We start from the raw sequence: 20,032 nt of genomic DNA, 5'->3' as shown, positions 1-20,032 counted from the left end.
ATAACGTGCCTGTACACATGTGTTTCTAGGCACGACAAAACAAGGAACGGTACAGAGGAAAAACAAGACAAACAATTTTAGTAGGCCCTGTGTCATTCTTATTGTGCAAGTTCGGCAGTTTATGGAGAAGGGGAAGGGGATGGGAGAAAAGCAAGGGAGAGAGAAAGGGAAAGTGCGATCAGGGCAAGTTTGCTCTGAGTAAGCGCAGCCAGGGCAGCGCAGCTGTGGCTAAGTGCAAGGTGGCGGGGGACTGTAGAGGTTAAAGTTACAGCCCCTAGTGTTTGCAGGGCCGGAGGCAGTGAGGGAGAGACTGGTCATAGAGGAGCCTGGTACCCAGTGAGACTCTGAGAGTATCCAAGCAACCAGTAAGTCTGGCATATAGGTTAGCAGGGGAGGGAGAGAGAGAAAGCAGAGGAGAAAAGGAAAGTCTTCAGCTGCTCCCGGAACTTGAAGTGGTATTGTTCAAGTTTGAGAGGTGCAGGGAGGCAGTTCCAGAGGGAGGTACCTGGAGAGGAAAGTGATTTTCCCTCTACTCTCAGCCTGGTGAAGCGTCTGACCCTGAGAGAGTTAGAGGCAGCAGAGAAAAGGGCTTGAGAAGGAAGGTATTTGGGAAGAGAGAGTTGGGTGTAGTATCGGCTCCAGCTCCAGAAAGCCTTGTGGATGATGCAGAGGGTCTTGAACTTGATTCTTGCAGCCACCAGGATGCAATGGAGAGATTTCAGGGCTGTGGACATATGGTCCCTTTCCTTGAGGCCCAGGATAAGTCTTGCAAAGTTTTGCAGTCCTGTTCTGGATTAGTTGCAGAGGGCGGAGAGTAGAGGAAGGCAAATTAAGAAAGAGGCTGTTGCAGTAGTCCAACCTAGAGGGAACCAGGGCTCTGGAGACAATGAGCATCTGGGGGAAAGTGAGAAAAGGAAGAGTACCTTTGAGGAGGTGCAGCTGGTAAGGGGCCTTTTTGGAAAGGTCTGTGATGTGAGGAGAGAAGGAGAGAGTGGAGTCAAAGATGAGCCCAAGGCTGTTTGTCTCACATGAAGGCGAAAGAAGAGAGCCCATGGAAGGTGGCCAGAGTGAGAGAGGGAAAGGAGGAGCAGGGGTCCTCATGAGACTGATCTCTGTCTTACTGTCATTAAGTCAGAGATCATTAGAGGCGCACTACTCCTGAATCGCGGATAGAAAGTCTGGAATGCGCGAGAGAGGGGAGGAGGCTGTAGTGAGCCTGAAAAAAAGCTGTGTGTCATCCGCTGACACTGAAAGTTGGAGCAGAAGGTAGACATTAGGTGGGCCAAAGGGGTCATATAGAGATCGAAGAGCCAGGGTGATAGGTTGGAGCCCTGGGGAACAACACATGCATAGAGAGAGGTGGAGAGAAAGGACCCAAGTTAGACCTGGGAGGGATGGTTCAGGAGGAAAGAGGTCAGCAACTTCAGGGCCTGATCTGTGATGCCCAGGTTCTCACTGAGTCGATTGATCAGGATGGTGTGATTGACTGTGTCGAACGCAGATGTAAAGCCGAGGAAAATGAGGACAGAAGGGATGCTGGAGTCAAGATCAGAGAGTAAATCTTCAGGGGTGTTCAGGAGAGCAGTTTCTGTGCCTCTGGCTGCTCTGAAGCCAGACTGATGATCATGGAGACAACTAACAGTTTCAGTGATGAGCTGGGAAATGGCCAGTTTTACCAGTTGTTTGCCCAGAAAACGGGTGATAGAAATCTGGCGAAAATTAGCTGGACGGGTAGTATCGGCAGAAAGCTGTTTTAGGAGGGGGTGCACAAGGGAGTGCTTGAGGAGAGAGGGGAAATTTCCAGTGGTGAAAGAGTGATTGCATAAATCAGCAGAGGCTGGAGCGAGGGTGTCAATGTGGTCCTTGATGGTTGTAGAGGAGCAGGGAAGCACCTGTTTGGACAACACTTTCATAGATCGGACTTGTCTCGAAACATCGTCAGGTGTTATCAGAGAGTAAGTGGTGAAAGGAGAGGGAGGGGGTGAGGCGGCGAAAGGGGGGCTGAGAGAGGTAGAGGGAGAGGACAGGGAGAGAGAGGACAGGATGTCCTTCATTTTAGTAGTGAAGTGAGAAGCCAGGGCCATACAGAGAGCCTGGGAGGGAACAGAAGAGGTAGAGACTGCTGAAGGATCGGCCAGCTCCTTGAAGATGTTAAAGAGTTTGGCCATGTTGTTAGAGGCCACCGAGACATGGGCTTGAATGTGGACTTTCTTCTTGGACAGGACACAGAGTCTGTATTGCCATTGGAGCAGGCGGCAGGCCAGTTTGTCAAAGGATGCACCAGAAGCCGTCCACCTCCATTCAGCCACCCTGCACTTGTGTTTCAGTGTGGCAAGGTCAGAGTCATAACAAAAGTTGCACTTGGAGGTAGGCTTCAGATGTGCCAGGAGTTATTGATCCCAACTACAGAGACAATGTAAAAGTCCTGCTACACAATCATTGAAACAACCCTTATACAATGAGGGAAGAAGAGAAGATTCTAGAAAAGACCATGTTCCCCATTCTACAAGAGGTACAAATACAAAAGGATACTGATAGACGGTCTCAATGCTTTTGTGCGGCAGACAAGCCTAAGAAAGACAAATCATCATAAGATTCAGAAGAGATACGTATCCTCCTTTACCTAGCATTCACCCAAAGAAACAACTCCATTTTGTTTGAGGCCTTATACAAAGTCATCACCGAAGAAGAAGCTAGAAATCAAGCCAACCTCTTCCTTTTCTTAAAGAAAGGACTACTTTCTAGGAACGATACTTCTCTCGAAAGAAAGCATAGGTCACAACTTGTGATTCCCTGAAGTCACAGCAGAATCGTCTGACAGCTGGTAACCAGGGAGTTGGAAAAACTCAGAGCCAGGCAATTCCAAAGTTATATTGGCCAGGGATGTTTGCCGATGTTCAGAACAGATTGTTAACTTGCCATCTGTATCAAAAAAATGCCAACCACCCCGTTCCACCAGCCCCTTTACAACCTCTACCTATTATTGACACACCATTCTCCCGAATTGCAATGGATATCGTCGGACCCCTAGAACCATCTAAATGGGGGAATTGATTTAGTTATTATCGATTATGCCACCAGATATCCTGTGACCTTTCAATTAAGAAATAATCAAGTCAGCAAATTTTGAAACGCCTCATCCCTTTCCTTTCCCGAATAGGATTTCCCAAGGAAATTCTAACAGACCATGGCACCACCTCTATGTCCCGACTCATGTTTGGAGTAATGGAAATTCAACAAATAAAAACACTGAGAACAAAGGTTTATCACCCCAAACCGATGGTCTTGTTGAGCATTATAATCAGACGATCAAGAGAATACTTAACAAACTCCTGTAAGAAGATGGAAAGAACTGGGACACTATTACCCTGTGGGCTCTTTTTACCATGAGAAAGACACCTCAGGCCTCTTTGGGATACTCCCCCTTTGAGTTCTTATATGGAAGGGAACTCTGGGATGTTCTTGATATGCTTAGAGAAACGTGGGCCTGGGAAGAGAGAGAAGAAACTGTTTCACCCATCTCACAAACAGGCCAAAACTTAAAACAACACATTGCCACTGTCCCTAAGATTATCTAGGTTAACGAGAGGAAATCCAAAAGACCTAATATGACGAAAAGGCTGTTTCCCACTCCCTTTTGGTAGGTCACGTGGTTTTAGTGTTCATACCCACAACAGGCAATAAAATGCTGTCTAAATGGTTTGGCCCTCTTTTAGATTTTGGAGAGAAAAGGCCCATCTGATTATGCAGTTTCATAACCCGACCGCAAACAGAAAACACAATTGTATCATGTTACTCTCCTGAAAGAATAGAGGGTAGATCTATTGGGATGTAAGTCCAACATCCCATACCTGAGAGAAAGTACAAGTTAAGAATGTCCCTTTAACACAAGACGTGAACTACATAGAAGGCCAGTTATCCAGCTATCTCACACAACATACATGCATTATGTGAAGCAGACAAGGGGATACATACTTTTCTGAGAACCTTTCATGAAGAATTGCAGACAGGCACGTACAGTAGAAAAACATATCAAGAGTATAGTTCATGTCAGATAATGTAGGAGGCGAGTAATATGCAATAGAGCATTTGGTTTAACACACATGTGTAAGCATTGCAAGATACAATACGTATCCCAAACAGTAAAAATAGCTCTTATTAACATCACTGCAAGTTATAAGTACAAAACATAGTATTAACACATCAAACATTTATTAATTATATAAACACATTGAGTTAATCTTTGTGCCAAAGCAGTCTCCTGGGATTTTCAGAATGAATAGGCCACAGGAATACACAGCTTCTTCTATTCTGAACATAACTTCAATTTAGGTACATATTAGAGAGACACACATAAAAGGTTAGAGAGAAGACAGGGTGAAAAGCCGTGATCCAAATGGTCAGGACAGAGAGGCAAAGCACATTCCCAAGATCCAGACAAGAAGCAAGTACTCAATTAAATGTTGCAGCTCTGAGCAGACCCCATGAGGGAAGATGTAAAAGCAGCATAGGGATTGTCTAGAGCAGATGGCGCAGAAGGTTCCCAAGCCTCAAGAGAATGAAATATATAACAAATAATGTTCATACCCATTACTTTAGAAACTAACATCCAGAAGGCCCCAGCTCGTGGGAGTGAGGCGAGGTGCAGAAGTATACACAGAATTAAGTCAATCAGGCAAAAGACACACACACTGGTCCCTGTCGGAAAACATCCACCTAGGAGTGGGATCACGAGTACCAAACAACATGGGCGATCCGATGATGCCAACCTATGGGTCCCATGGGAATCAGATGAGATATTCCTTTTTGTTGACACACTGTGCACACCGCATAAAATGATTGGTCAATAAAGGCAGACGTAACCCACACATGGGCACCGAAGGCGAAACATCTATTGAACAACTGAGTTGTATGTTACAAAATGTTAGCATGTCTTATTATCCAATTGAAATTGGAGACACTGGGTAACCCCATCATTAGATTATTATTTTGAGGAATTCCGTAATGTGGCCACAAGAAACAGGATAGGCTAATAGGGTTATTTGTTTGTTTGTTTGTTTGTTTATTTATTTAGTATAGCGCGCAAAACCCAGAGGTAACAGGGCGCAACAGAGGTCAGGAAGATAGGATTACATAAAAACTTGGTTACAGAATAAGATAGGCATGAGAAAAAGAGCATTGCATTTACAGTTACATTGTGTGGGATGTGCATATATACATATAATTGAGCGAAAGCTTACAAATTTACATATTTAGTGCTGTGCATAGGGGCAGTTCGGTTGCATTTACATATTTACATATTTAAGGCTGTGCATGGTAGTCAGGTTATAGCACTGGCATGATCAGATTAGATGGCAGGGTTAGTCGTGAGGATCATTGGCCCGCAGCCAAGTGAGGGTGTTTCGCCTGAAGCTATAGTAGGATTGGTCTGTCCTAATGTAGAGTGGGAGGGCGTTCCAGTGTTGGGCTGCCAAGACAGGGAAGCTGCTGCCGCCGGTTTTCTTTTGTCTGAAATTGGGTACCTGCAGGCAGTAGGAATTAATCGATCTGGTGGGGCGGGTGGACGTTTTTTTCTTTATTCTGGATGCGAGATAGGGGGGGGCTGCGTTGTTTAAACATTTGTAGGTGAGTGATGCCGTTTTGAGGGAGATGCGGTCGTGGATTTTAAGCCATTTGTGTTCTCTCCTTTTGTTGGAGATGTGTTCCTTAGAGGGTAGGTTGAGGGCTGTTCTGAGAGCGTTGTTTTGTAGTGTCTGTAGTTTGTTGGTTATGCATTTGTTGGCTCCTAGGTACATGGCGTTGCAATAGTCCAGTCTGGATAGTATTAGGGCGTTGGCTATGATGATGCAGCTAGCTTGGGTGAGGAAGGCTCTGCTTGCCCTAATTATCTTGCATGTGTAGGCGGTGGAGGATGCTAGTGAGTTAACTTGTTTTTTTAGTGACATGGTTGCATCAAGGTGAAAGCCTAGTGTTTTCACTGTTTTGGCCACTGTGATGGTGTTGCCATCAATGTTGAAGGCCTTATAGTTGGAACTGAGTTTTTTGAGATTGGTATTGGATCCGAGGAGCAGGATTTCGGTTTTCTCATCATTTAGACATAGACCGTGTGTGGCCATCCATGCCTGAATGATGAGATATATTTTGTTTACAAAGGCCGTATCTGAAGCGTAGTTGCCTGAAAGGGGTATGAGGATCTGGGTGTCATCTGCATAATTGGTATATGAGACACCCAGTCTGTCCAACTTGTCAAATAGGGGCTTGGTAAAGATGTTGTAGAGGGTGGGAGAGACGCAGGAGCCTTGGGGCACCCCACAGGTTATTTTAATGGGGTCTGCTGAGGCTAGGGTGGAGAAGACCCTCATAGTTCGGTTGTCCAAGAATGATTGGATCCAGGCTATGGCCTCTTTCGAGAAGTGGGCTGCTGAGGCCAGGTGTTCGCACAGGACTGCGTGATCTACCAGGTCAAATGCTGCCGACAGATCGAGGAGTAGTAACATGGCAGTGTTCCCTTTGTCGTTAATCTCATTGATCTGGGTTTTAAGATCGATTAAGGCTGTCTCGGTGCCGTGCTTCGGTCTGAAGCCTGATTGGTGGGTGCCTAGTAGTTTGTGAGTTTCAAGATATTGCTGAATCTGCAGGTATGCTACTCTATCTATTATCTTTAACAGGAATGGCACCGTGGTGATGGGCCTGTAATTGGTGGGAATAGCGGGGTCTAGGGTTTGCTTCTTGAGGAGAGGCAGGACCCAAGATTCTTTGAGGTTACTTGGTATGGTGTTGGAGGAGAAGGATGCGTTGATCAGCTTGGTTATAAAGGGGGCTAGATCCCTAGCAGCATCCTTGATTATCTGGGGAGGGCAGTTGTCGCCTTTGCAGTTAGATGGTTTAAGTGAGGCTATAACTTTTTCTGTTTCTGGGATAGATATTTTGGTAAATCTGAAGAGATTCTGGCCTGGACGGTTGGCTGTTTTGTCGTGGTTGCTGGGAGATGCTTCATTGGTGGTGAGAGAGTCTTTTTTCAGAGCGATTTTGGTTTGGAGAGTTTTGATTTTATTAGTTAGGGCGTTTTGGACGCTGGTGCACCATACTTTATCTTTAATTATATTGTCTGGTGGGGGTATAGGGGATTCTAGTTCCCTTAGTATAGCAAATAGTTCTCTGGTGTTGGAGCTCGATTTTGCGATTCTTTCATTGAATAGTTTCTTTTTGGTGAGTAGAATTTCTTTTTTGTAGTTGTTTGCACAAAGTTTGAGTTGTGATTTATTCTCTTCTGTAGGGGAGTTGCGCCATTGGCTTTCAAGTTTTCTTTTGTGCAGTCTAAGTTCTTTCAGGTGTGGGGTGAACCAGGTGTTCAGGTGGGCTTGCTGTTTGCTTTTTTGCAGTTTTAGAGGGGCAATGATGTCTAGTCCTTTTTTTATGATATTGTTATAGTTTTCTACTAGGCGTTCTGGTTTTAGATTATCGGGGAGAGCATTGAGGGTTGGCAGTAGTAGTGGTAGGAGGTTGTCAGGGGTTATGTTTTTTTTTGCTCTAGTGGGTAGTTGTGGTGCCATGATTTTTCCTTTGTTGACTTCTTTATTGAGAGATAAGGTGAAGTCAATGAGGTGATGGTCTGTCCAGTGCTGGGGAGTGGTTTTGGTAATGACGGTGTCGCAGTTTAGAGTGGCGATCCAGTCCAAGGTCCTACCTTTATTATGGGTGGGGGTGAGCACTCTTTGGATTAGGCCGTGTTCATCTAGCATGTTGGCTATAGCTTGTGCTGATTTGTCGTCAGGGTCGTTTAGTCCTAGATTCAAGTCGCCTAGCAATAATATTTGGTTAGGTACTGTGTAGAATCCCCTATGGAATAGCAACCACTGTCCAATCAGTGAATATGGAATTACATGTGCTTATCTTCCACTTTTATTGGCTCATGGGATTATTTTTGATATGAGACAGGTTTCGGGCCTACCGTACATTTTGTGACCCCGATGTGGTTCCAGGCCTATCCGAGGGACTAGGAGCTCCTCCGCAGCATCTCCTGGGAAAGTGATGCCTGCCTGCACAGAGCAGAAACTGCGCACACCAGGAGGAGGCCAGCAAGCACCAGGATTATACAGAGGCTTGCCTGATCGATGGAGGCTGTGGCACTGCCCCAGGTGTGCAGGCCGTTTGAGGGGGGAGTGACATTGGTGGTCCTAGAAAGAACATAGAGATCAAGAGTACACCTGACGGAAGAACAACAAGCAGGAGAGTGAGTATTGTGATGTGTTTGAGAGAGAATTGACCACTTGGTGTGTATATAGTTTTCACTTTGAGCAGAAATAAAGAAAGGAGCTCCTGTAGAGAGGAGAAGTGAGGTCACAGTAGTAGTTGTAGCAGTGAAAAAAGAGAGAAATTGAAGTGATCCATTCCTCTGATAGAGGAGGGAGGGCAGCACTGTTTTAAAGAGAAAGGAAGTCCCACAGTAGGGAGGACTGTAATCCTCCGACCTGATGCAAGGGTGCAAGAGGAGGAAAAATAAACCATTGTGTGAAAAAGTGGTGATTTTTTTACTGTGTTGTATGAATTATAGATAGATGGCTGTTGTTTAATTTAAGACGAGAATGTTTGTGTGTGTGTGTGGAGAGTGGGGAAGTAAGCTGGGGCGGAGAACGCATTGTGTGAGGGAGATTTTATGTTGAGCGGTGTTGTGCGAAGGCTCACAGTGATTTTGTGTTTATCTTTGTGTTTATTGGTATTAAAAGGAAGTGTGCCATGGGGGGCAGTCTCTGTAGACCCTTTTGTCGGAAACAAGTTTTGTTGTGACAATTTGTTTTTGGCCATTACGTCATTGTGACTTTATTGTTATCCAAAATGTGTACACCGATTGAACACATGTGCAAAGAACTTCCGACATACAGGGAGAGCTACTTAAATTCCAAAATGAATGGGTGATGGGGACATATGTTTACTACGTGGCTAGCGGAGGGCACACATAATAAGGGAATAATTAAACATACCTACACGCCTTTGTTGTCAACGTATAAAGGTACAAAAGAAAAAGGCAAAGTATATCAGACTAATGGAAATTAGGCAACGAAGTAGACTGGGAATCAGAGAAGAGAAATGAACAAGAGGAAAGAACACCTGTTTCCGCCACAGCTGTGCCCCTTCCCAGAGAAAGCACCATTGCGGCCCAGGCTTCAATGCCTGCACAGTCACCAGCTCTGCCCCTATTAGAAGAAGGCACCAGTTTGGCACAGGTTCCAGCGCCTGCACAGCCGACAGCTCTGCCCACACTCAGGCCATATCCCATCTGACCTGCCATAGGATATACAAATCCCCAGAATAAAGCCCATGTGAATTTAGAATCAAACACATTGTGGGGTGCTGCATCAAATAGCAAAGTTTGAGACCCATTTATAGCAACGTTAGAAAATAAAGCACGTAGGGACCTAGAAGCAGCTATCCAGTAGAATAGAGCTTCACAGGGTAACAAAGAGAAGGAAGAGGGAAGGACCGTACCCAATTATTCATGATGATACCTGGAGAGCAGGGGAAAGCCTGTTAAAAATGAATGGCACAGTAATAAAGGATGTGAAAATAGAAACAGAGGTAGGGATGCGAGCAGGAAGCAAAAATGAAGAGGGTACGCTACGTGGAGAACAAAACCAGCAACGGCTCGAGTACGAGTTAGCAGCATGACAAAGTGAGGGAGGACAGGAAGAGGATGAGGAAGGTTTAGAGACAGGGGAAGAAGAACGCCATGGGGGAAAGTCTTGGACCACGGCCAAGGTCAATGGCATTAGCAAGAGGGAAAAAGAGGGCAAGAACACCTAACAAACAGAAAAGGGGGACACAATTTCCGTTAATACAGAAAGGAGTAGATAGATCACACATCCTTTGCCACACATGGATAAAAGTAACTTTATAAAGAGACTGCCCACAATCACTCCTGGAGCAGGGAAGTGGATCAATGCCTTAGAAAACAGACTGCTGGAGTCACCTGAGCAGTAGGATACGTGAAGAGCTCACTTGTCACTATATTAGGAGAACAAACTAACACAATCTGGAAAAAATCTGGATATCCTGGAGTTCGACTACAGAGTGACATACAGGATGGGGAGGTCCAATGAAGACTCAGCATTATACATCCATTAAATTCAGGAAGTGTCAAGAGAAGAGACAGGGGAAGAGTGGGATAAAAGTATACCAATATTCTATCACATGCTTTGCAGAGGCCCACCAGTAGAGGTACAGGCAGATCTGGATACAATAGTGTGCATTGAAGCAAAAGGATGGGGTAAAATACAAGTGCATATAGTGAACAATTGAAGCAAAAATGTGAGAAAGAAAGATAGAAAGAAGAGCAAGCGCAGCAAGCAAAGGCAAGGTTTGTACAGAAAAAGTTAGCAAAGGTGAGAATTGAAGGTGCAGTAGTAACATGTGTCCCAGATGGGCGACAGGGACAAGAGATATCAAAAGGTACAGCAGGAAACCCGGAAAATGACAGCAGGGACATTGTAAGGGTCCAGGGATGAGGGGTAACTCCCAGAGAAGACGAGAAGGGGGTTTCAGAGGATTAATACCTCGATTCGAAGGGTCCTGTTTGTCATGCGGGAAAGTAGGACATGAAGCACAAGACTGCTGAATTAGGCCTCTCATGCAGTACCATTCAGGTACAGCCCCAAATCAGTATTTTGTCTGTGTCCCACCACATCAGACACCATATGCTGCATATGCTCCAGGGTCTGCATGGCCACAGAATCCAGGCTCAATGCAGGTACCGGCCCCCTCACAGTTGCCACCCCTACAGTATCAAACCCTGAATGACATGCAAAATACCACACTGCAGGCACCTTCCCAAGCCACCACATCACCATGGGAACAGAATGCATTGCCAAGAGGGACAGTGTCACATTACATAGGAGCTAGTGTCTTGGCCGGCAACATTTTTCGGCTCCCAGGAATACACATGTACTCACAATAGGACAGCCCTGAGCGAGCCCTGACATGTCCTGTCTAATCACCCCAGACCCAGAAAAGGAACCTAAGGTGGTATGGAGGATTGGAGAAACAATGTTCACCTTCATGGTGGATACAGGAGCCACCATGTCCTGTATATGGGAAGGGATGTTTCCTTTAACCAACATAAGTATGGTCACACAGGGATTCTCTGTGGTCATTACCAAGGTTCCATTCCCAGAAGATCTACCCATTACCATAGGGACAAAGGAAATGTCAGTGTCTTTATTATACAGAACAGAAACACCCGTAAATCTACAAGGAAGAGGTATTTGGACAGACATTCACAGACCAAGGGATATTGTGCTCTACACTAAGCATGCATTACAGCAGAATAGCAGAAGTAGTTCAAGTGCTATGCAGCATAAGCACTATTCGAGCATGACCTGTGCACAAACAAATATTGTTAAGCTCACCTCGTATCCACAGGGACGCCACCCAGCTGGGTTACTCGCTGGTATGCTTCTCAGCTTTGCCCTGATGTGGTCTGCGGGGAAGGTTCTGCCTTGTGGTAGAATTAGGCGTACTCTCCGTCCTGCCTTCTTTGCAGGGGCACGTTGTCTTTCATGGGCGAGTGTGGTCCAGTTACTTCACTGACGCCGGCCCATTTGATATTGTTCAGGTAGATCTTATTGCTGTTCTTTAGTTTTGTTGCTATCCTGCATGCCTTTCTTTGTTTAAAATGTCTCTTTTTCTCCCTTAGGTATGCAGAGCTTCAGTGCGGCGGACTAGCTTGGTTGAGCCCCACTGGTAAATGATGGCGCATTAAGAGCGCTATGATGCGGTAAGTAAGCGCTATGCACAGCGCTGCGAAGTCTTGCATTTGCTAACCTGTGTTTTCCTTCCTTGTAGGTTGCAGTGTTCTTCAGCGCGAGTGGAATGTCCGGAGTGGTGCCAGCCGAGAGGTGACCAGTCAGGTAAGCCTTTTGAGCAGTTCGTAATTTGTAAATGTCTCTACAGCTTTCTTTAACGTTTCCTCTATCTTCCTCTTTCAGGTCGTTCTGTCCGTTGGCGTGCAGATTCGAGGAAGCTGTTCTCAGTAGCTGCGAGTGTTTAAAGATGAAGACAGCAGGTAAGATGCTGCTGGTAATGATGTTCCTTTTGTCTCCTTGCAGGTTCTGCTTCTCCGGGGTTCGAGGGAATAGCTGGACACGGTGAGCATCACGTTGCAAGCTGCAAAGTAACACGAAGCATGTTCTGCAGTCAGGGTGTAGTTTATATAGCCCAGGTAAAGTAGTACCAGGGAAAGTAGTTCCAGGCCTGCCACACCCAAAACACTAGACCGCATAGCTTGGTTCTTAGGAACCAAGCTATGTGGATGCCTCCATGTTCACTGACAATACAATAAAGTAGTTCCCAAGCACATTGTTGTTCATGGTGTATGAGCCTGGCGCCATAATCGCCAGGACTGGCCCCATGAGGGCTTTTGAAGAGGATGCCAGGCTCTAGAGGCCTGAGTCCTGACTCCACCTGGCCAGTGGGTCTGCAGAGGGGTTTGGGGTGAGGGTAGTGACAGCACTCCCCCCTAAGGCCCCTCCCATGGTGTTCCTTCTGTCTGGTCCAGGTTTGGTTGGGAAGTTCCGATTGAATTAACTGATTAGATGGTGACTGGTAGATAGCCGAACATCGATCTGCGCCATTGCACAGCATTTTTTCCAGAAGTTTGAAACAAACTGGCTGCCTCAATCAGAAACCAGAACCGAAGGGAAGCCATGTAGCTTAACCACGCCCTCCAGGAACACTTTTGCTAAAGTGGCTGTGTCTGGGAGGCCTTTGAGAGGGATAAAATGGGCCATCTTTGAGAATAAGTCCACAACTACAAGGATGGTGTTGAATCCTTGGCTTGGAGGTAGATCAGTGATGAAGTCAAGGGAAAGAGTGTGTCATGGAACTGGAGGAATGTCCAATGGTTGTAGGAGACCAGATGGTTTTTGATTATGTGAATTATTTTGGGCGCAGACACGGCAGGACTGAATATACTGAATGATGTCCTTACGCCAGGTAGGCCACCAAAAGTTCACTTTCACCTTAGATAGGGTTTTGGCGATCCCAGGATGCCCTTCCATCAGTGAATCGTGATAGTTTGAAATAATATGCTGTTGTAATTCCTTCTTGGGTACAAATAGACGATCCCTAAAAAAGGGTAGGTGGTCCTTGATGGTATATTGTTCTCCTTGAGTTTGCCATGCGAGGTAGGCATCAGGATTCATTGTCCGTTGGATTTCTTTTCGTAGTTCTGCTTGTGTTAAGGCTGTCATGATACCCAAGAGTTTGTCTTCAGGTATAATAGGTACTGGGTCTGGAGTTGTATATACTATTTCATCTATGCCCATGCAAGATAAGACATCCGCCTTTCCGTTTCTGACTCCTGGTTGAAATGTGATTACATAATCATATTCGGCGAAGAAAAGGGCCCACCGTAATTGGCGCGAGGACTGGGCCTTGGCTGTTTTGAGATATTGCAGGTTTCGGTGGTCTGTGATGAAGGTAATGGTGTGTCTTGCCCCCAGAAGGTAGTGCCTCCAGGCTTTAAAGGCGATGTTGATAGCCAGGAGTTCCTTGTCCGTGATGGCATAAGTAATCTCCAGAGGTGAGAACTTTTTCGACCAGAAGGCCACAGGATGTAGCTGGCCGGTTTCCGGGTCTCTCTGTGAAAGGACAGCCTCCATTGCGAGACTGGACGCATCAGTTTCAACGACATAAGGGAGGTCTGGACGAGGATGTTGCAGGATTGGAGTGGAGGTAAACCTTTGTTTAAGTTCCTGAAAGGCTTCTTCTGCTTCTTCGGTCCAAGCAAACTTGTTATTGTTTTTTCGTAATAGTACTGTGATTGAGTGCACAACCTGAGAGAAGTCTGGGATGAACCGGCGGTAGAAGTTTGCCAAGCCCAGCATGCTTTGTACCCCTTTCAGAGACGTCGGTGAAGGCCATTTCAGAATGGCATCTACCATGTGCACCTCCATTGTGATGCCTCCTGGAGTAAGGAAAAAAACAAGAAATTCTACTTCGGTGACGTGAAAAAAGCATTTTTCAAGCTTTGCAAACAAGCGATGTTGACAGAGCTTGGTGAGGACTGAACAAACGTGCCTGACATGATCTTGTTCCGAGGCTGAGTATACTAAGATGTCGTCTATGTACACTAAGGTGCACACATCAATTAACTCCCTTAAGACGTAATTCATGAAATATTGGAATGCCGCAGGAGCGTTGCATAACCCGAAGGGCATGGCTTGATATTCAAACAAGCCGTACTTAGTATGGAAGGCGGTTTTCCATTCATCTCCTTTTCTGACTCGGACCAGGTGGTACGCTCCTCGAAGGTCCAATTTGGTATAAATCTGGGCATCTTTAACTTGGTCTTGCATCCCAGGGATAAGTGGCAAGGGGTAGCGGTTCTTCACGGTGATCTGGTTCAATGCGCGGTAGTCAATACATGTTCTCAAGTCTCCTTCCTTTTTTTCGGTACGAAGAACAAAGGACTGGCTGTGGGGGACTTTGAAGGATGGATAAATCATTTTGCAAGGTACTGGTCTAAATAGGATTTCAAATTAAGGTTTTCTGGTTCTGTGAGAGGGTAGATCCTGCCGCAAGGGATTTGTGCACCAGGAACTAGGTCGATCTGACAGTCATAGGGCCTGTGCGGGAGCAATGTATTGGCTTGGTCCTTTCGGAAATCATCCTGGAAATCATAGTATTCACTTTGTAAGGTATGAGTTGCTCCCAGGGTTGATACTGTCGCTCCGGGAGTCATGGGGATACAGACGTCGGGTTTCTCCTCTTGGTAATAGCAGGCAGGGGAGCAGTCACCGGGGAAGGTTAATTTTTGTGCCCGCCAGTCTAGCAAAAGGTTGTGAGCAACCAACCATGGCATCCCTAGTATTAGCCTGAACTGAGGTGCCTTGATGAGATCGAATGAAATAGACTCCCGATGTCCGTCATGACACAGCAAGGTTACCCTGGCTGTGGACTGGGTTACTGGTCCGGAAGCGATTTCTGTCCCATCCACGGTGGTTAGCTTGTCCATAGTTGGCTTAGAACACAAAGGAAGCCCCATCTCTGCTGCCAGTTCTTGATCAATATAATTTCCAACCGCTCCGCTATCGATGTATACTTCACCGGCATGCATTCTAGACGACTGTTGGTGGTTAATTAAGCTCACTGGTATTGCAAAGTGCGAGGTCAGCAACTCTTTCTTCTCACTCGACAAGCTGACCTCTAAGTTTGTCGAGCTTGGTAGTTTCCCGATTCCTTAGCTTCATCCTTCTCTGTGGCCCTGACTGTTCTTCTTGGGGGTTTTACTGGACAGTCCTTCAGGAAATGTCCTGGTTTCCCACAATACAAACAAAGCTGTTGTTGTCTTCTTTTGTCCCGCTCTTGTTTTTTTAATGGAGGCCTTATCCCTCCAATCTGCATGGGTTCTACAGCATTTTCAGGTACATGGGGCGTGTTTTACATTGGTCGAACATACACGGTCCGAGGGTCCGTCTTAGACAGGTCTGCCTTTCGGTCCTGCAACCAGATTTATGAATTCTGCACAGTCTCTGGGTGGATCAACCACCTGGGCTAAGACGTCCTTTAATTCGCCTCGTAAGCCTCGATGAAATAACGTGGTTCTTTTGTTTTCTGGCCACCTAGCTTCGGCAACCAGTTTGTTGAAGGTAGCAATCTACGTTAACAAGTCCTGATTCCCCTGTTGGAGGGACAATAGTTCATTGACTACTGCTTGTTCCTGGGTATGGCCAGCAAAAAGTGTTTCCATTTCTCTCTGGAACCCCCCCAAAGTCATGTAATAGAGGATCATCATGGGTTGATTGATTGATTTATTTATTTATAGAGCGCTTTACACCAAGGCGCTGTACATTGGAACAACAAAATACAAGATAACAAGAACCAGTCACAGTGGGAGCAAAAAGTTACATCATGAGTCATTCAATAAAACAGTGGAAAGGGCAATTAAAGGAAGGGGTGGTGAAAGGGGAGTGGGACTAGATGTGGGGGGGTGGTGACGGATTGGAGGGAAAATGGAAGGGAGAGAGAGCAGGAGAAGGGGAAGAGGAATCAGGGAAGGGGGGAAGAGGAGAGAGCAGAGGGGCAGTTTTCAAGGAGGAGAATGGAGGAGGAGGGATTTAAGGGAAGTGCGAAATGAGGAGAAGGTTGTGGTAGAGCAGATTGTGAGATGGAGATGGAGAGAGTTCCAGTGCAGGGGAGCAAGGAGTTGGAAGGAGCAGAAACAGGAGGAAGCGCAGGGGGATGGATGTACAGTGAGAAGGAAATGGTCAGCAGAACGAAGGGAGGGGGAGTAGAAGGAGAGAAGGGAGGAGAGATAAGGAGCAGCAAGACCATGGAGGGATTTGAAGACAAGGCAGAGAAAGTAGAATTTTAGCTGTGAGTGGAAAGGTAGCCAGCCAAGGTAAGAGAGCGAAGAGGAGATGAAGTCATGGGTGGTAAGGAGACAAAGGGTACGAACAGCCGAGTGGTAAACAGACTTAAGAGGGGCAAGCTGAGAAGATGCGGGAAGACCAAAGAGTAAAGAAGAGCAGTAGAAGAGGCGGGAAAAGACGAGAGAGGAGTTTAAGAGTTTGGATGTGTGGAAAGTAAGGGAGGGCCGGATTTTGCGAATATTATAGAGGTGGTATCGGCAGGTGCGAGAAGTGAGTGAAATGTGTTGCGAGAAGTTGAGAAAGGAGTCAAAGAGAACGCCTAAGTTATGAGCTTGGGGAGAGCAAGGGAGATTGGAGGGAGGAAAGTGAATGAAAGGGGAAGAGAGGGAGGGAGAAGAGAATTAGAGGGGAAGAAAAGGACTTCAGTTTTATCGGTGTTGAGAGAGAGAAAGCGGGGGGACATCCAGTTCTTGATAGCAGTGAGACAGGAGGAGAGCTTAAGGTTTACCAACAGCACCGACTATATCTGCTGCACTACCACTCAGGTATGATAAGACAAAAGCTACCCGAGCTTGGTCATTTGGAAATGCCCCAGGCCTACAAAGAAAATGAAGGTGGCACTGATTGATGAATGTCGCATACTTCCATGGGTCGCCTAAGAACCTTTCTGGTGGTGCCAGGGGCACTGTTCCAGGTAACGTGATCTGTACCGGAGTGGGTGGTATGGCGGGTTTTTGCATCATTGGATTGCTTCCAGGTAGAGGCGTCTGTCCTGCCTGTGATTGCAAGTATTGCCTACTAATCTCTTCAGTGTGTTCTTTGGTCACTATTAGGTCTCTCCGGAGGGCATTAGTCTCTTGTCGGGCAGAATGAACCTCAGCACGAAGCTCTCCTAGTAATTGGACCAATTGGTCCATTTCTGATGTCTCCATGGCGCCCAGGTGGATTTGTTATGGTAGGGTTCGTGTTCTGTTTCGCTCACCTGGTATCCACAGGGACGCCACCCAGCTGGGTTACTCGCTGGTATGCTTCTCAGCTTTGCCCTGATGTGGTCTGCGGGGAAGGTTCTGCCTTGTGGTAGAATTAGGCGTGCTCTCTGTCATGCCTTCTTTGCAGGGGCGCGTTGTCTTTCATGGGCGAATGCTGTCCAGTTACTTCACTGACGCCGGCCCGTTTGATATTGTTCAAGTAGGTCTTATAGCTGTTCTTTAGTTTTGTTGCTATCCTGCATGCCTTTCTTTGTTTAAAATGTCTCTTTTTTCTCCCTTAGGTATGCAGAGCTTCAGCGCGGCGAACTGGCTTGGTTGAGCCCCGCTGGTAAATGATGGCGCATTAAGAGCACTATGATGCACTGCAAAGTATTGCCTTTACTAACCTGTGTTTTCCTTCCTTGTAGGGCACAGTGTTCTTCAGCGCGAGTGGAATGTCCGGAGTGGTGCCAGCCGAGAGGCGACCAGCCAGGTATGCGTTTTGAGCAGTTCGTAATTTGTAAATGTCGCTACAGCTTTCTTTTATGGTGCCTCTATCTTCCTCTTTCAGGTCATTCTGTCTGGAGGCGTGCAGATTCGAGGAAGCTGTTCTCAGTAGCTGCGAGTGTTTAAAGATGAAGACTGCAGGTAAGATGCTGCTGCTAAGGATGTTCCTTTTGTCTCCTTGCAAGTTCTGCTTCTCCGAGGTTCCAGGGAATAGCTGGACATGGTGAGCATCACGTTGCAAGCTGCAAAGTAACACGAAGCATGTTCTGCAGTCAGGGTGTGGTTTATATAGCCCAGGTAAAGTAGTACCAGGGAAAGTAGTTCCAGGCCTGCCACCCCCAAAGCACTAGACCACATAGCTTGGTTCTTAGGAACCAAGCTATGTGGGTGCCTCCATGTTGGCTGACAATACAATAAAGTAGTTCCCAAGCACATTGTTGTTCATGGTGTATGAGCCTGGCGCCATAGGCGCCAGGACTGGCCCCATGAGGGCTTTTGAAGAGGATGCCAGGCTCTAGAGGCCCGAGTCCTGACTCCACCTGGCCAATGGGTTTGCCAGAGGGGGTTTTGGGTGAGGGTCGTGACAGCATTAATATATGCAGTGACTGTCTTGATAGTTGACTCCCAGGGGTGCAAAACATGATATTCCGCTTACCCACAGAGTTTGTATTTAGACCAGCAGTCCCAGAGGAGATAGTGCCAGGAACGTGGTTTACCCTACGCATAGAAGCAGTGATCACCAGAAAAGACACCATCATTCTAGCAGGCACAGACAAAGAGGGAATATAATGGCACACAGATATATGCATAGACCCGACACTGCCACGGAGAGAAGTAACTTGGAGGAGGTCCCAAATATGGCTGCACTCCAGACACCCATTTTGAGATACCAGACGCATACTCGCCAAGATATGTGACGTATAAGGAGCAAATAAACCAACAGAGAGCCACAGTGGGGCTCTGTCAAGTATCCATCAGAAGGACTTGTATACCTATTGAAGCGCCAATAACCAGACAACCATGGGCTGCACGGTACCCATTGAGACAACCATACCAGCAGCTGACGCGAAATGAAGAATACTTACAAACTGTCCCTGAAGAGGGCCTGAATTGGAGGCGAATGGTGACGGCACAATGGCCCGAACAGATGTTCAGATGGAAGAAATGACAACCAAAAAGGTGATAAACAAAGACGAAATGTTGCAAATAATGATGTAATAGACAGACGAAGAACCGATGCTGAACTTTAATGAAACATAACCAGTGAAAGCAGGATGGAAATATGTAACTGGCTAAATGCTTGTAAATAGGCTTGTAACGTAAGAAGCTAAGGAAAGGGTACAGCTTGCAATGCTTAGTAGGAGGATAGAGCGGCAAGCGCCAATTATATATATCTACCTCAAGAAGCACATTATACAAGTGCGACTCCATTTTACAAAAGCAGAATTAAGCCTAGGATGATAGAGGACAAACAGGCCAGGATTCATAAATTAGCTCAAAGTCAAAGGAAAGAGCGGAATCGGAACTCAGTAAGAAGCAGCTCATAGCTAGGAATTCGAGGTCAACCCAAGGAAGGGTGGAGAACAGCTACTCCGAAGAATCGAAACTTAAGAGCATAGAAGCCTGCCCCGTGAAGGTCGAGATAAGGAGGCCCGGCAGGTGGCGAGGCCGAACAAAGAATCAAATACACAAATAGAGGGAAAATGAAGCCGATTCTCAGTGAACTGACACGTGACCAGCCTGGCGCGGAGAGGTACCCACATCTGATGTCATCCAAACCCAGAGAATGCCATAACTTCTCCTGATAAGAAGCTACAGTTTCGAGGTCATCCTCTGCCAACTAATTGACACAAAGCCCTAAAGTGCTGATTGATGGAAGGGAAGCAGGGTGAATTTTGGGGCACTCCGCATCTGGGTGTCCGTTCTGCATGCTGCTAATTAAAGTGGAGATTTATGCCTATGGGTGTAACCCACCCAATAACAATGGACCAAATAATCTACGGTCCTATATCTAGTAGAACCAATGAGACGTTGTACTTGTAGTGACGTCTATCACGAGTGATGTAGAGGGATGGGCGTAGACGCCCACCCGATAAGAGTTATCCAAGCCTCACACTTTGTTACTATATACAGATATAGCACCTATACTTAACTTACCTTTTCCAACCAATAGAATTGCCTGACAATTTT

Source organism: Ambystoma mexicanum, chromosome 11 (genome assembly GCF_040938575.1).
Source record: "Ambystoma mexicanum isolate Mex_15411 chromosome 11, UKY_AmexF1_1, whole genome shotgun sequence".
In the NCBI taxonomy this organism is placed as follows: domain Eukaryota; kingdom Metazoa; phylum Chordata; class Amphibia; order Caudata; family Ambystomatidae; genus Ambystoma; species Ambystoma mexicanum.
The sequence above is the reverse complement of the archived record's forward strand: the minus strand, read 5'-3'. Positions refer to the sequence as shown.